This window comes from Ostrinia nubilalis, chromosome 23 (genome assembly GCF_963855985.1).
Source record: "Ostrinia nubilalis chromosome 23, ilOstNubi1.1, whole genome shotgun sequence".
In the NCBI taxonomy this organism is placed as follows: domain Eukaryota; kingdom Metazoa; phylum Arthropoda; class Insecta; order Lepidoptera; family Crambidae; genus Ostrinia; species Ostrinia nubilalis.
In genome coordinates this window covers 7809586-7826692 of record NC_087110.1, presented here as the reverse complement: position 1 = coordinate 7826692, position 17107 = coordinate 7809586, and positions in this window count along the sequence as shown.

The window sequence follows — 17107 nt, the reverse complement described above, 5'->3', positions numbered from 1 at the left end:
TTATCGACAAAAAAGAGGTCAAAAATTTTTTGAGATTTTTTTTAAATTTTTTGTAGATTTTTTTTCTTCCAATTACTGATTGTAAAGAAAACGTAATAACTTTTAAACTAAGCGGTATATCCTGATAAAATAAAAACAGTAATAATGCTAAATAACAGGCGATACTAAAAAATACATAAAATACACAAAAAATGCCAACAAATAATAAAAAATGATACTTTTTGAAAAAAATCTGCTTTTAAATTCGTGTTTTTTTGGTTATTTGATAAATTTCTCAAAAAATGCCCCTATAACCGGTAGTTTTTATTACTTTGTATTATTCTCTATCGTATTACCTTCGTAAAACCAAAAATCTCATGTCTCTATCCCTATCGCAACGTTTGCAATGATCGTTTGAACTAAGCCTCTCCGGGCGCGCCACTCAAAGCTTCGTTAACAATGAAACTGATAATGGCTCTTGATTTGTAATTTTGATAAAGACAAGTTAGATTTCAAATAAAAACAAAAGATTTCGAAGTAAAATAAGCATTTTAGTTAAAATTAAAATTTTCTCTACCTGTAGCGGACAATTATGTTGTGGCAGGGCTTAGTTCAAACGATCATAGCAAATGTTGTGATAGGGATAGAGACATGCGATTTTTGGTATTACAAAGATAATACGATAGAGAATAATACAAAATTATAAAAACCACCTGTTATAGGGGCATTTTTTGGAGAAATTTATCAAATAACCAAAAAAACACGAATTTAAAAGCAGATTTTTTTCAAAAAGTATCATTTTTTATTATTTGTTGGCATTTTTTGTGTATTTTATGTATTTTTTTAGTATCGCCTGTTATTTAGCATTATTACTGTTTTTATTTTATCAGGATATACCGCTTAGTTTAAAAGTTATTACGTTTTCTTTACAATCAGTAATTGGAAGAAAAAAAAATCTATAAATAATTTAAAAAAAAAACTCAAAAATTTTTTTACCTCTTTTTTGTCGATAAAAATAGGTCTAGTTTCATCTATTTTCATATGTACACTTTAACGTGACTCACACTGTATAAAAGAAAATCGTGTTAGTTACACCACTTATAACTCAAGAACGGCTGAACCGATTTAGCTGAAAATTGTCAGGGAGGTAGTTTAGAGCCAGGAGAAGGACATAGGATACTTTTTATCCCGTTCGAAATAAAAAAAAGTCTGCTTATTTATTGCCATTAAAGCGGAACAAAGTTCGCCGGGTCAGCTAGTACTTTATAAAAATTCCCGTTGTCGCGAGCCCGCATCGAACTGCAGTATCCAAGCATTGTTCCCGTAACTGATATTGCAATTGTAGTCATAAATTCAATTTCTTGTACCGACAGCAAGTCCGCGGTCCGCGAGCTGGAAAATATGAAGTGCTTGAGCACAATAGCTTAGGAATGAAAGAAGTGAATCGAATACTTATTGCGTCTTGAAGACGATTTTCAATAGATTGATTAATTTTATCCATAGAACTAGCTGTGCCCGCTACTTCGTATGCGTGAAAATAGTTTTTTTTTTTTTTTTTTTATCCACAACGAGGAAGCTCTTGACCTGTATCTCACCTGATGGTAAGTGACGATCAGGCCGAAGGTGGAAGCGAGCTTCACCCGGAATCCTCAACCACGGAGGAACTGGCTATCTTACCTCTAACTGCCGGAGTTTGAATAATGTTTCCCGTTTTTGCAACATTTTTATTTACTGCTCCGCCCCTATTGGCTCTAGGATGATGTTATGTAACCTAAAGCCTTCCTCAATAAATAGGCTATTTAACACAAAAATATTTTGTTTAATTGGACCAGTAGTTCCTGAGATTAACGCATTCAAGCAAACAAACTCTTTATTTTTATAATATTAAGTAGGTATAGATACGAGTACGGCCCGTTGTTACCCTGCATTGTTACCGGAACTGATGTAGCACAAAAGATTAAGAATTGAGTTGAATATTGCGTCTTGGAGATGATTTTCAATTGGCTGATAAATTAAAGCGACTATAAACGGATGGTGAAGGGGTCGGACTGGCCGACTCGTGATCCGAGGAACGCGGGTTTGATCCCCGCCGCTCGACTATGGTGGTGAGCCCACTTGTAACACAAGCATATTTAGCTTACCACGAGGGGTTTACGGGAATATTAGCAACTAGCTTTCCGCCCGCGGCTTCGCGCGCGTGGAATTTTGCCTGTCACAGAAAAACTTTATCGCGCGCGTCTCTGTTTAAAAAACCGGGATAAAAACTATCCTATGTCCTTTCCCGGGACTCAAACTCAAACTCTATGCCGAATTTCATCAAAATCGGTTCAGTGGTTTAGGCGTGAAAGCAAGACAGACAGACACACAGACAGACGGACAGACAGACCGTGTTACTTTCGCATTTATAATATGGATAGATTTGTGTTTACAAATTGCTAATATTAATCTTTAAAAATAACCCTAAAATGAAATAATGCCTAAAATCAAAACATCAACAATTTTTATCTTCAGTTATTATAACCTATCGGGCATTTTTAGTAATAATCAATTCTAAATGAGATTTATTAATTCATTAGCATGTCTCGTCGATTTGACAATTAATTTATTTGAATTGCTAAAAATTGTTTAAGCATTGTTTTCAAAGATCAAAACAATGGATATCGTAAAATGCTTGGAACACTCACTATGAAATGACAAGAATAATATTAAGTCAATGTTAATGCAATGTGAATGTGTAAAAGAGTTTATACTCTAATAGGAATGATCTTATGAAGTACACACACAAACAAAAACAGACTGTCGTACTTGACCCGAACAAATAATTAAAAATATTTTGTCCTGTAATTTTACCGGAGGAACTTTTCATCCAGCTCCTATTTTCTCAAAGAACCTGTTATCAATACTTTAGTTAGTTCATTTGTTTAAGCCAAACGACGTCCTCTGTTGGACAAAGGCCTTCCCCAAGGACTTCCACAACGACCGGTCCTGCGGTACTCGCGCGACCTTCACCAGATCAGCGGTACATCTAGTAAAGAGTCTGCCCACGCTACGTCTTCCAGAACGTGGTCACCGCTCGAGAACTTTTCTGCCACAACGGCTATCAGGCTCTGCGCCTTATGAGCTACGAGTGACCCTACGAGCTACGAGCGACTCTACGAGCTACAAGCGACTACGACCTACGAGCGACTCTACGAGCTACGAGCGACTCTACGAGCTATGAGCCCCGCCCACTACCACTTGAGTTTCGCTATCTTGCGGGCCATGTCGGTCACTTTGGTTTTCCTGCCTGCTAGTTTTAAAGAAAGAAAGACAGAAAGAAAGAAAGAAAGGAAGGAAGACATAAAGAAATTAAGAAAGATAGAAAGAAAGACAGAAAGAAAATATTTATTTGGTATCAAAGATACAGTTACTGTTTTATTAATACTTACAACCTCTTGAAACCTAACTGGCTAGGAAACCGATCTTAATAAAATAATCTACATACCTCTACAAGTAGATAAATATTTTTTGCTAACGCTACGCACTTGTAATTCAGATCACGCGCAGCCCAAGCGAAGCAGTAATGTTTGGCGCCGTCACTCGGCTCAGATCGGCCGTTTGTTGGCTATTGTCTCGTATACACCCATGGTTTTGGATCTTGGGGGAAGGGAAACCATTCTTATTCTTAATCAAATATCATGGGGATATTCAACCAGTTTCCTATACTATGTATCTCCAAATTAGCAACCTCGGTGATTTTTTGTGCAAATGCCTAATTTTCAAGATTGATCTTATGATTATGAGCAACCTTTACAATGATATTTAGGCGGACTTAATGCCAGTCGGTATTCTCCTCCAGTCAACCTTAGGGTCAAACTGGGAATATCATAGGCGGTACAGAATTATAGAGATTATTATAGATGTCAATGGTAACATCGAGAAAAAATTATGCTGTCCCGTTTCAGAAGTTGCGGTCGGTTTAACAGTAATACTGGTTTGTTTTTTTTACTATCAACATTAATATCATAATCAAAAGTCTAATAGTTTGTAACTTTGATGGATTAATCCCTCGTGAAAACTACAAATTCCTTTCCTTTATTTCTACCTCTTAGAAAATTGCGTCATAATGTTTTTTTTTATTTCAGTAGGGCAACAGATTAGGTTGTATTTAAGCTTAAAATAATCCTATTTAGATCGTCTAAGTAAGACGACAATTTTAAGCTTTAAAGATGGATCACGTTTACTCTGTAGATACTGATTAAACCTAATAAATATTTCGCTCTACTCTTATTCAAAATACTTTGTAAGTTTATTATCATAAATTAGACAAACATCAGCAGTTGTGTCTATATCATCAGCATTCAAAGCACGCGCGAGGAAAGTTGGGCGCGGGCGCTAGTTGCATTAGCGGAACCACTTAATTCAACCCAGGGTGAGTTAGATATGTTGTGCGCCCTTTCCTACGGCAATCCAATTTTTTGGAGTCCAGGATCCGAAAAACTGGACTGTCTTATGAATACAGTGTACCTTCGGGTCACTGCAAGGATCATGCACAAAATAGTTCCTGCAAAAAACAGGATGTTTCCGTAGAAACAAGCCATGAATATTACATTTACATGTATACCACTAAACGGAATCCTAACTAAAACAGTTCCTGCAAAAAACGGGATGTCTGGGAAAGAGCTAACGTGTTTTATTAACTTGTATAGGTACTATCACAGAATAATAATAAGTAGGTACTACGTATAGAAGATTTTCTTCGCGAAGGTATTTAATAAAATGTATGCTCAATGTCGTTAACAATATGGTGTAATTTAGCTTGTCTCAAGAGTCGAGCACCATTTTGTTGACAAACGTCAGTGATAACTGAGCCGAAGCTATAGGGCTGACTTCGGTAAAATGATGTGTGACATGCGGTGCCAAACTGCGGAAAATGGCGGAGGAAATAAATGAATAAGCATGAATTTTATTTTGTGTTTCTATTATTATTCAGGCAGTAAAAAAATACTGCACAGTATTAATTACACCACCGTTTTTACATATAGTTTATTGTCTTTACAATGCAAATGGATGAAGAATACACGTGCGTGCGTCAATACTCGCTTGTGATTGTCCTGTCGAATAAGTATCTCGGGAGGGGCACTCGCGCGTGTTTTGTTTTCGATGCAAACTCGCGTAGATGAACAGGCCTGGTACTATCCAGTACTATCCATTATTTATGAATGGAAAATGGCCATTATGAAAGGAAAATTACACGAAAAGTATTCAATACCGTAAATCATATTTTACCAGAAAGTTTTTAATAAATATCAGATAACATACTAGCCTTCAAAACTTTTCCTATATTTTTTTAGTTTGGACAAAGAGGAGTAACTTTTCTGGTTTAATAATTTAGTGTTTCACAAATCACAGGTAAGTTTGTAAGGGCAAGTCTTTGGAAAACTGAACCAAGGAACCATTCGGGAAAGTGGGATTAGGTAGTAGAACATAAGTGACATAGAACTCAAGGAACATAAGGGTATTATAAAAGTCTCTTCGGTTAATTTTCCTAAACATATTTTTTGAGAAACTTCCAATTGCATAAAGTCGTAGAACCGCTGAATAACGATTTTAATCCTATCATTCAAACAAATACCTAATATTAACAAAAGTTCTAGCATAGACCAAGTATTGTTTCCCATTTGTGCACTTTCCGATGAAAAAGAAAGGGTGAGTACGGTGAACAAATATTCTTTGAAGGCTGTCAGCTCGGCTCTCATTTATGTAATGGTTTTGCTCGTAAGGGTCAACTTACAGTGGGATCTATTAAATGTTCAGTTTTCCGGCATTTAATGCCCGTTTTCACCATCAATCCCTAATTTTTAAGTGACCCCTATCTATGGTAATACATAACAGGAATTATTTTAACTTAAACAGGAGGTATGTACTTTAACTTTGACTAACCTCAAAAAACTGTTTTCATAGGGGTCACTTAAAAATTAGGAATTGATGGTGAAAACGGGCATTAAACGCCGGAAAACTGAGAACATTTGGTGAATATTCTGGCCAAAATTATTACGTTAGTTAGTCTTACTTGTAAAATGCAAATATTACTGCTTTATTGCGTCTCGGGTCTGTTAGCTGTGAGGTTTAAACACTATCGTTATTAATGGTTAATGTTATGAACGTTATTCATTGTGTCTAAGTATTGTTTGTAAAATAATAGCAAATTGAATACAGTTGAAGCATTGTCAAACGAATAAAATAAAAAACAGTTTTAAGTTGTACGTATTTTACCGTAATTATTAATTGTAAAATAAGTTATTATGTAAACTATGGTCTTCCTAATATAAATAAATTAATAAATTATTTAATGACCAATGGCAGACCACTGCTAGAGGTATACTTCATCTTAGGTGTATTGAAAACATGAATTACCATTTTTTATCTGGCTACTGCAAAAGATAGTCTGGAATCTCAGCTATGATCTGAGCATGGAACTCATGGCTCGTTTGGACTGAATACTAATTTACCACTTTTATTTATTTATTTATTTTATTTAATAGGACAACCAACAAGACATACACTGGAAGACAATCAATATTTACAACGTATTTAACTTAATCTAAGTGCTGCCTTAATTGTAGGTTGCCACGGCATGCAATATTATAGTAGACTTATACATAAACAGTGTCTACACTTAAAGAAAAGAGTTTACTAATGCCCGTTTTCACCATCAATCCCTAATTTTTAAGTAACTCGTATGGTAACACACAACAGGCATTTTGTTTTCATAGAGGTCACTTAAAAATTGAGGATTGATGGTGAAAACGGGCATAAGACGTGGTTTTCACTTTAGAATCCAGTTTACTCCTTTTAGACTTGCAGTGAACTTATAATATCCTGAATTTTTCTGACTCCAAATAGCGATATTTTTTGGCGGTTTTCTTACACAGTACACGGCGTTCCCTACAAACGTTTTATATAGTACGTGGGGCAGTTTTTTGTCATTCTACGTGACAATGGAAGTGCTCGCGATAGTGGGAATAAATATCGGTAGAACCTAGGTTTATTATATCAAGAGATTGTCGGGATCGTGAGGCCCTCACTTTTATTCTTTTCATTCGATTTTCTTTGGATTGGATAGCTTTTAGTTTATGGATTACTCGGATTGTATTAACGCTGTAGTAGATTATGTGTTTATTTTGTTGATGATATTAAAACATTGTCATAAGTAAAGGTTTCAGAAAAAAACTAGTTTGTGTTGTTGAACGTGTTATAATCATCAAGAACTTACAGGTTTCAATTGAAAAAATATTTTAGTGTTGGTTTGTTAATTTATCGACGCAATAGGCGCGGAGCATCAATAAAAAATGTGGCAAGAACGAGAGAATTTTGGAATTATTTTTCAAAATCAAAATCTAAAATATTTTATTCAATTTTGACCACTAGTGGCACTTATGAACGTCAAGGTACAGTAAAAAAGGTAGCCCTTAAGGGGCACTTTACACACTTGCTTTTCTTGCGTACGAATTTGCAAGCAAAGTAGCTATAGTCTACAATTTTAAAGTTTAAAATTAAAATAATAATAAACAGAACAAAGTCTTAGAGTTTCTTTGTACCATCTGGGAATCAAATCTAGCAACTCAAGGTCTAACTAGACTAGGAATAAAGAAATAACTTCTCTCATTACTACAACTAACAAGTTCTAAGCTTCAGCTAGTTCACAAGGACATACTTGTATATGAAATTGTTTTCGTCTTGAGATTGCTTAGGCCAATCTTAGTGTTTGAGTTCTGACCGCGTGATGAGTTGGTAAACTCATTTCACTCGTTAGCATATAGGAAGGCGGACTTAGAGGCTGTCTGGGAAAATTACCTTCGGCTTGAGTGCTATGGGACAATTTGGAATTTGATTCCAAGATGTGACACATTTATTTATTAGAACTTGTAAATACAAGTGTTTCTTTGTTCCTAGATGGGACATGCACCGGTTTCAGACTTGAATCGACCTCGAAAAGAAATTTGGTAGGGGTGGCCTATGATTGTGTATGTCGGAGGGTAGTAGTAGAAGTTCCAAAAAATCGATAATGTCACAACTCTCCTCGTTCTCCCCTACCTACACATATTATGGCTGGCAGTGGTTTCTAGTCACATGCAAGCCCATTGGTCCTATTAAATAATTAAAAGGACCTAATAAAAGTAACCAAAGTCTTATAAACCATTAGATAAAAAAGTCTTATTTTTTATAACAAAAATAATCATAGAATAATATTCAGTGCTAAGAAGAAGCAACATAAGAAACTCAGTTCCTATTGTTAGCCTCTGATTGAAAATATTACAAATAAGTTTATTTTTAAGTAGATGCGGACTAGAAATGCTAGAATATTAATTCTGATACAATGCATATGAGCTTAGTGCATCTCTAGTTAATTTAATACACAATAAATGCACATCCTCCAAGAAGATTGATGGCCTTATTAAGCCTACACCGTACACTTAACTTTCAATTCCCTGATCACGCGATGTCTTTGGATGGATCCTTCGATAACGATCGCCGTGTCTAAGTGGTTACGCCCCGTGTAATTACACTCGACTTGGCTCGGGCACTTCCGTGCGCCTATACGTATAAAGGTGCGCCTAATTAAAGTTGGTGGTACTTTGGAAAGTATTGAATTCGTTTTAGCGTATTAGAGTAAAAAGATTAAAACTCGATTCAGGTTCGGATTTAGGCTTTACATTGGTCGAATTTCAATATTTAGATTGATTACAGAATCTATTAGACTATAAACTTAGGTTAGATGATGACAGCCAAAAATCATAAGGGTAAAGTCGCGGAAAAAAGCTAGTTAAACTAGTCAAATCAATGAAGCTCGTATTACTTAATCGATCTCAAATCATTAATGTCCATGCTCCAGCACTGTCCAGCAGAACCGCCTAGAAGCAAATGAAGGATTTGACTTACTTAGGCTGAGTTGCACCACCTTATTTTAACCGTAACAATAACAATAACCGGTGCTTTTTGTATGGAGTTTGACATATTTTTGACGTTTGTCAAAGTTAAAGTAAGATGTTTCAACTCAGTCTTATAATTCCAAAAATGAATAAAAAATAAAATGTGGCAACACATTTTTATTTATAAACGTGAACCTAACAAAAAATAAAGCTTTAACCCTTAAGTAACATCCTTATTTTTGGTTACACTTTGAACACCCTGGGGCAAAAAATTACCCCAAACGGAAATTGAAAAATTTTAAGTAAATATTTAAAATCAATTTAATTTTGTGATTTACAATGTATTAATGGACTCACTGAATTATACGATTGCCTTAAAAGAACGTCTATCTAGCGTAAAGAAACACCTTAAATCAATCATAACAAAAAACAAATAATTTGTCTTTGGCAACTAATAGTCTCCACAATGGTTTTCTAGAAAAATCTTGGAAAGTTATTGTGGGAACCAAAAACTTACACTAATCGGACATTAAATAGATGTTTTATGCATATTTTAAACACAAAATGAAATAAAACGAAAATTTCTGGCTGAAAATAAGTTTTTTTTTATTTTGCTTTATTATAAAAGCAAAATAAAAAAAAACTTATTTTTTTATAAAATTATGAAAAAATATTTAAAAATATTTTTTATTTATTGTATTCCAAATTATTTTTTTTCAAAATACATCAGAAACGCTGAATTACTACGTAATTATCACTTTTGAGCCCTATTTCTGTGTCGAATTTATGAACGCTCTGTTCTGAAGGGATGTCTTCAAAGTTTGAAAAGTATCATGTAAATCAAGCTCTAATTATCTCTCTGCATTCTAGAGACAATGTGCTACATAATCGTCATATAAATATTTACTCATTTTGTTTCAATGTTGTAAAAACCTATTAATAACATGTTAGGTGATGATAAATTAAAGTATGCGTAACTAACACCCTGGGGTAAATTTCTGCCCCACCTACCTGTACAAGCCAAACGGATGATTTTTTTCACATCCCGCATCTACGAGCTTAAAGCGCACACTCTGGATTGAGAATACACAAAATGACATTGCACTAGCTACGCTAGAAAAAAAGATATGTCAATTTTTATGCGCCTGGGATAAAAAATTACCCCACGGTGTTACTTAGGGGTTAAAAATAATCCTCACTGTCGCGAACCGCTTTTAGCTTTTAAAAGCAAACGGGGTTCTTATAAAATCAAGAGTAGCAAACAGTTGGATGTGGCTGTCAGAAAATGACGCATGAAACGTCATGAAATGCAATCTGCGAGCGGGAAATATTGCTCGACGCCGCATCGGGTCGCATTCGCGGTGCGGCAAGCGCATTAGATACTATTATGAATATTACACAACGTTGTACATAGGTCTAATGGTTGGGTTTTTATTGGCGGTCAAGCTGTAGATCCTATCAACACAGGAGTTGCAGCGGTGGGAACGAAAGATGTGAATAGTCCCGTAGGTACCTATAGCTCTATAAACATAATGTTCGCAGGCCTCCCACTCAGTTCCGAGTCGACCTAATGAATGTAGCGGGAAGCGCCTAGATGCAGGCAGCGCTGGAAATCCTTAGGTAGGACTTTGTCTAGCAATAAACGTGTTTTAGTTGAAACGATAATGTTAGCTTCTGAATGAGAGTTCGCTTGTAGCGCTGTATAACGACACAGACCTCTCTAATATGCAACATTTTACTGTGTCCTCGGCTTTTTGCATACGTTACATTGCCAATGACTTCGCAAGTAGTCCCTCCGCAGTCCACATAGCTAGATGGCGCTAGAGAAGCTAAGTTTATTTATTTATTTATAGAAACCAACAGCGATACATTGAAAATGTTAGTTATAAGATTTACACTGATAGTATAGCCATTGACATTATTTATGCCATTATAATAATACATAATGTTAACGAACAATATACTTTTCTTATCATGACACGTCATGTCCGGGTAGTTTAACACGTTGAGTGCGAAACCAGGTCTATAGACCTTGTGTACGTCTCGCTTACCGTGCGGCTAAGAAAATTATAGTCTTCCTTGTCGTGCGAAAGGCATAACTTCAATTGGGTCCGGTGTAGGAAAGTGATGAATATATATCTATGATGTATTCTTAAAATAGAATCCAATGATGTACCTACCTTAATACCAGGTTTTTAGACCTGGTACCGCACGGAAGTAATAAAATGTCTTCACAATGCGAAACCAGGTCGAAGCACCTTGTACCCTGCGCACCTGGTACCGCACCTCACGCTAGCTTCGTGCAGCCAGTGTTGCCTCGCATTCGTAAGAAACGCACATGTCGACATGGCGTCAAGAGAAACAAACAAAATCAAAACTGCAAATTGATTATAATTTAATTTGCTACACGATTTATTGCTAATTTAAATAATGTTTTTCGTGACAAACATTTGAAGTTGTAACTAAATGTTATTAAATAATATATTTTCTTTAAATATAGCTTATTTAAGTATTTATGCACGTATGTCTTATTTGTAAAATATTTAGACTAAATTATTAAAACATCTTTGTTTGTTACTTTTTTAAATTTTTATTAAAACTTAATTTAAACTATCGATATTTGTATTTCACATCACTAGAATACCCACCAGACTTCCCTACTTCAGTGCGGGCACAGGGTGCATAAGCCTTGTATTTTGAATATAGCTATAATTTTCATACTAAACAAGTTATTCACGAACGCCTTCAGGTGTATGTCAATAAATGCATCATTATTAATATTCAAAGAAAAAAAACACAATATCTATTAACATGAAGCCAAAAATAAAATTAATATATCTTAAATATTACAAGGTCTTTAAGCCTTGTGCCGCCACAATGTAAGTTTTAATACCAGGTTTATTGACCTTGTACCGAAGGAATGGAAAGTATTAGAAAGTTACTGCCGCAGCAAAGGTGTTAACACTGAAGGGATCACATACGATGTCCGTAATAGGAATGGGGTTCAGCGAGGCATCGCGCGATATGTATCGCACAGTTATTGCCGAACGAACAATGTCAAGCTCTGTCGCCGCTCGGCGAGCAATTACGGCTGTTGTAGACTTGCTACACTTAGGTATAGATTAGTGACTTTTTTATGTAAACATAAATTTTGTCTGTAGGTACCATAGAGATGTAGAGAGATGTGTCGCATTAGAAATTCACACACACAAAGTAATCAAAATATGTGCTCATTCACCACTGCGGTATCAGTACTCAAAGTTCGAATAATCTTTAGTACTACGCAAGCAATGTAAACTGTTTACATTATGACGTCGCTGCTGTGATCATTGCTTACACGAGCAATGTGTTCTGTTTTTGGGCATATTGCTACGACACCAGCCACGCCCCCTTTTTACATCTTCCTTTAGTTTCTCTGATCTGTGGTAGGTACATTGTTATTTTAGTCCTCTACATACAAACGCCACAAAGCACTCTTTTGTCCAGTCTCGGCCAGCTATCTTCTTGAGATCGTTATTCCGTCGAGCAAAGGGGTTCAACACTATGTCGAAACGAGGTCTCCATTAGAGGATTTGTTGGCTTTACCTGTAGAGTCTTTCATAGGAAAGTTCTCTGCCTAATGACAATACAGCCGATACTACATGCAAACAGCTATGGCGGCAAGTCACGTTATTTAAAAGATTGTTCGACCAAAGACAGACCAAGTAGAGTTGTAGAGGCACGGGGGGGTGTTTTTGTAAGTAAGTAAGTTCTTTATTGTGTATAGAAACAAGGTTACAGAAAGATCTTAAATTAATTACAGAGTATCACTTGATCCTACCCTTTCAGGCGTATACACATTTTTAATTTTTATATATTTATTTATAATCTAGGTATTCTTGTACACTATAAAAACATTTTTTAGTTAACCATTCTTTAATAACATTTCTAAATTTTGAGAATTTTAGTTCTTTAAAATCGTCTGGTAGTTTATTATATATTTTTATACACATAATAAAAGCATTCCTTGATGCTAGTGTTAATTTTGTCTGAGGCCTTACTAGTTTATTTCTGTATACAGAGCGTAGGTTTCGATTTGAAATTTGAAATTTCTGAATAAACAAGTCTTGATTCTGTTGGACAAATAAACAACAGTCAAAAATGTAAAGGCAAGGTAAAGTTAACAGATTATATTTTCTAAAAAAGGGACGACAGGAGTCTATTTGTTGTAGTCCAAAAATAGCTCGAATACATTTCTTTTGCATAATAAATGCCTTATCCCTATGTACAGAGTTTCCCCAGATTAAAGCTCCTCAAACGTAACGTCAAACATCAGCGAGACTTCTGACCTCCTTGAGATTTGTATGTTCTGTCATGTCATAATTATGTCAGTCACCCCTCCCGCCCCTCTCCCATACCTCAGGCACTGACTGAGTTATAACCTATAAAACGTGACATTTTGATCAATCTTAAATTGAATAACAGACTCACTAAAAACCGATATAATAAACGATACAGATACAGTCGCAAAACCATCTATGCTAAAAGTAAGTCTGCTCCGTCCCTTACTAAATACGAGGTTAAAACCTATTCGGATGAAGCTTGAAGACTACATTTCGAAGAAATGTGAGAATAGAACCCTTTCGTTAGCACAGTGGTGCAAGCGACAGGATTTTCTTAATTAAACCCAACGTTTGGGGAATTCCAGCTGCATTTATTACGTGAATTTATATTTGTACGGAGAATTCACGAAAATGGTTCAAATTTACATTATATTAAGTGAAATTATTGTTTCGTTGAGTTTTTCAGTTTCAGGAGCGCTTACAAAATGTACTCAAGAGCATAACATAATATCATAGTACATTTTAGATGCTAATTGTATCCACAGTCGCAGTATTTGCCTTAATTTGTACTTTTAATTCTCTAGCTAGTACCTAAAGACTAATGTATACCTAGTTTGTTTTAAAATATTTGGTGTCAATTGAAAGGAAGAAAAAAGAAAAGGTACATATAGGTAGGGGAGACTGAGGTAAGTTGCAACAGAGATGAGTTATGACATTGCCGGTTTTTTAGAACTTACTAACTACTAGCAAGCTCGTAAGAGTACGCGTTTTTAGTTCAAGTCTCGAGCTAACAAATACGTGCAAGCTCACGTATTTGTTAGCTCGATACGCAAGAGCCTACGTGTTGCAAGCTCACTGATAGTTAATAGGTTTTAAAAAACAAACATTCGACAATGTCACAATTCTCCTCGGTCTCCCCTCCTACTTAGGCTGAGTTGCACTACCTAACTTTGACCGTAACTATAACCGGTGTTTTTGTATGGATTTTGACAGATTATTGACGTTTGTCAAAGTTAAAGAAGATGGTGCAACCGAGCCTTAGTTACAATAAAAACTCAAAACATTTCACATTACTCAAATTAAAAGATTAAAAATGTATCTTTAAAAGGGGTTCCTTTTAAAAAAAAGTGATACGATTTTAAATTGTCAAAACATGATGAATACGCGGCCGAGTGCGCGAGCCATAAATAATTACGACCGCCGACGGAGGTCGGGGCTTATTTTATTTCGTCGCGTAATATTTCCGTTTGGCAGGGCTTTCAATTATGAATTTTAACAATAAACAAACATTGAAAAAAAAAAGAAAACAAGGCATAGAAAGGACAATAATAATATAAGACAGTGTTATAATAAATGTATTGCACTTCTTGAAATGATGATTATTTATTACATTTTCCTGCCATAGATTCTATAAAATACAAATACTCATTACTTAAACCTCATTATGATACACAAAATGTTTCTCACAAGCAATGTTTTCACTTGATATGACAGAATGAAAATATTGAAATTCTACGATCAAAAAATCGAAAAATCGGTCAAGTTTGTTAACAAACACTGTGACACGTGAGATTGTAATTTTTAGATAATTCCTTAAAGTATAATTAAAATAAGTTGTCAATGAAAATGTTGCTTGAATAAAAAGCGAAGATGGATTTTTGTAAATCCTTCGCCTCTTCACTGACAAATCATCTAAAAAACCGGCACGCAGAGTTTATCTTTCGATCTGTGTTCAGCCGACGCGGTCCGTCAACAAAGTAGACCCGTCAAAAAACCGGAAAATTCCCCTTGAAATCCGGAAATACAAAACCGGTTCGTCGGCAACCCTGATAGGGTAGGACTTTGAAAAAACGCCGCGGGCGCCTGCGGATTGCGGGTATATTAATCAAAACGAATCCAGTAATATTTCTGCCTGGGTATTTGAGAATGCGTCTTTATTAGTATAAACATAAAGTACCTATACATAATAAATACATGTAAGGCTTTATTTTAGTAAAACGTAACATACTACTCGTACAAAAACAATAGTTTAGGTAAACATTGAAGTCTTTTAGACTTGCTTTTATAAAATGGTTTGCATTTAGCCGCATAACAGAAATAATTTATTTAAAACTAGCGGCACTATCTTACGCGGATTCGATTTTTTCATACAAATGTTTTTTCCCGCTAACTCCCGTTCCCGTGGGAATTTTGCAATATCCTGTTGTAACTAAGCTTTAAGTTTACTGAGGTACCTGCATGCCAAATTTCAAGCGTCTAACTTAAGCGGTTTAGATTTTTCATCCCGTGGGAATTCCTAAGTATACCTACTATAACCTGTCCTGGAGTATGAAGAATAATTGTACCAAGTTTCGTTAAAATCCGTCGAGTAGTTTTTGTTTCTTTAAGGAACATACAGACAGACAGACAGACAGACAGACAGGCAGACAGACAGACAGACAGACAGACAGACAGACAGACAGACAAAAATTTTACTGATTGCATTTTTGGCATCAGTATCGATCTAACTTACCTGAATCCAATCCAATTACAGTTAAATAAATAAAAATCAAGAACCATTTCAAAGCGGTATTATAATTTTTTTAGCCTACTTCAACTAGATATTGAACTTAGATTTTCTCTATCTCAAAAATAATTAATTTCTTGGCTATTAAATTTAACTTAGCGAAGTATATATAGGTTTTTCTTTTAGTTCAGAGAAAAATTGGTACTTAAAGCTGAACAACCGAAAACTGAAGTGAGTGAAAAAGTGAAGCGGGTCGTTACGTTCCCTCTAATATGGTCGAGTGAAGCGATGGCTGGTTCACTCGTCATGTCTGTGAACAGGCGCTGCTTTCCGGGACTGGTCAATCCAAGTTATTCAAATTTATGTATGCGAGTCATTTCTACTAGTATCTTAATATGTAAGTCTAGATATTAGCACGTCACTACCTTGTTTAATATACCACGCAATTTTGTATACCTATTCTTATAAGATACACCATACAAGAATGCATGGTAAATTCAGTGAACTGCTCCTGAATCGAATGTACCTACTACTACTATTTCTATTTATTTATATTAACCGGCAGACAGTGGTGACTGAGTTTGTTGCGGCGCTTCTTCTCAGCACTTGTCAAATGTTGGTCTCGAGGCGCTGGTAGGGTAAAAAGATTATGAGACATGTAGAGGTTCCTTAAGAGCAAAATGACGATTTGTAAGAACTATTTATTAGTCTAAACAAATAAAGAAATTTTGACTTTGACTTGGACTATCATTAAAAAGATGTTTATTAAGAAAAAGCCAATGTATAAAAGCCAATAGATATATATCCGTTGTAATAAATGTATCTTTCTATCTTTCTTTCAATGGAACTGCGCATCACGTTAAAAAAATATAACACATTTGAAAATATCTTAAGGATATTGACCTCTAAAACTCAATGTCACAGTAAACGGTATTACTTAACTACATTTATTATTACCGTATGAGTGTGACTTTCTTAAGTTAATTAAACTACTCAGAGATCACAAGGGACCCAAATGTGTGACTCTATAATTCACGATCCCAGACAAAGCAATTCCACTCTAATGGCTTGTTTGAACTTACGAACCTAGCTTTCCACTTTCCGAAAGTCTATAAAGTTCATTATGTATTTAACACACTTCTGAATGATTGAAATAACAATTGAGCCCGAATATCCAAACCCAAACTTTTCTTATTGAGTTATGCTCTCAGAAACTTTGAATATCTTAGTTTCCAATACGATGTTATTCTTTATGGAATAAATAACTATGACTATGATAAAGAACAACCGCAGTGCGAGTATGTAACTCGCGCAATGAGGGTTCCGTACAAACTTTATCATCATCATCATCATCATCTCAGCCATAGGACGTCCACTGCTGAACATAG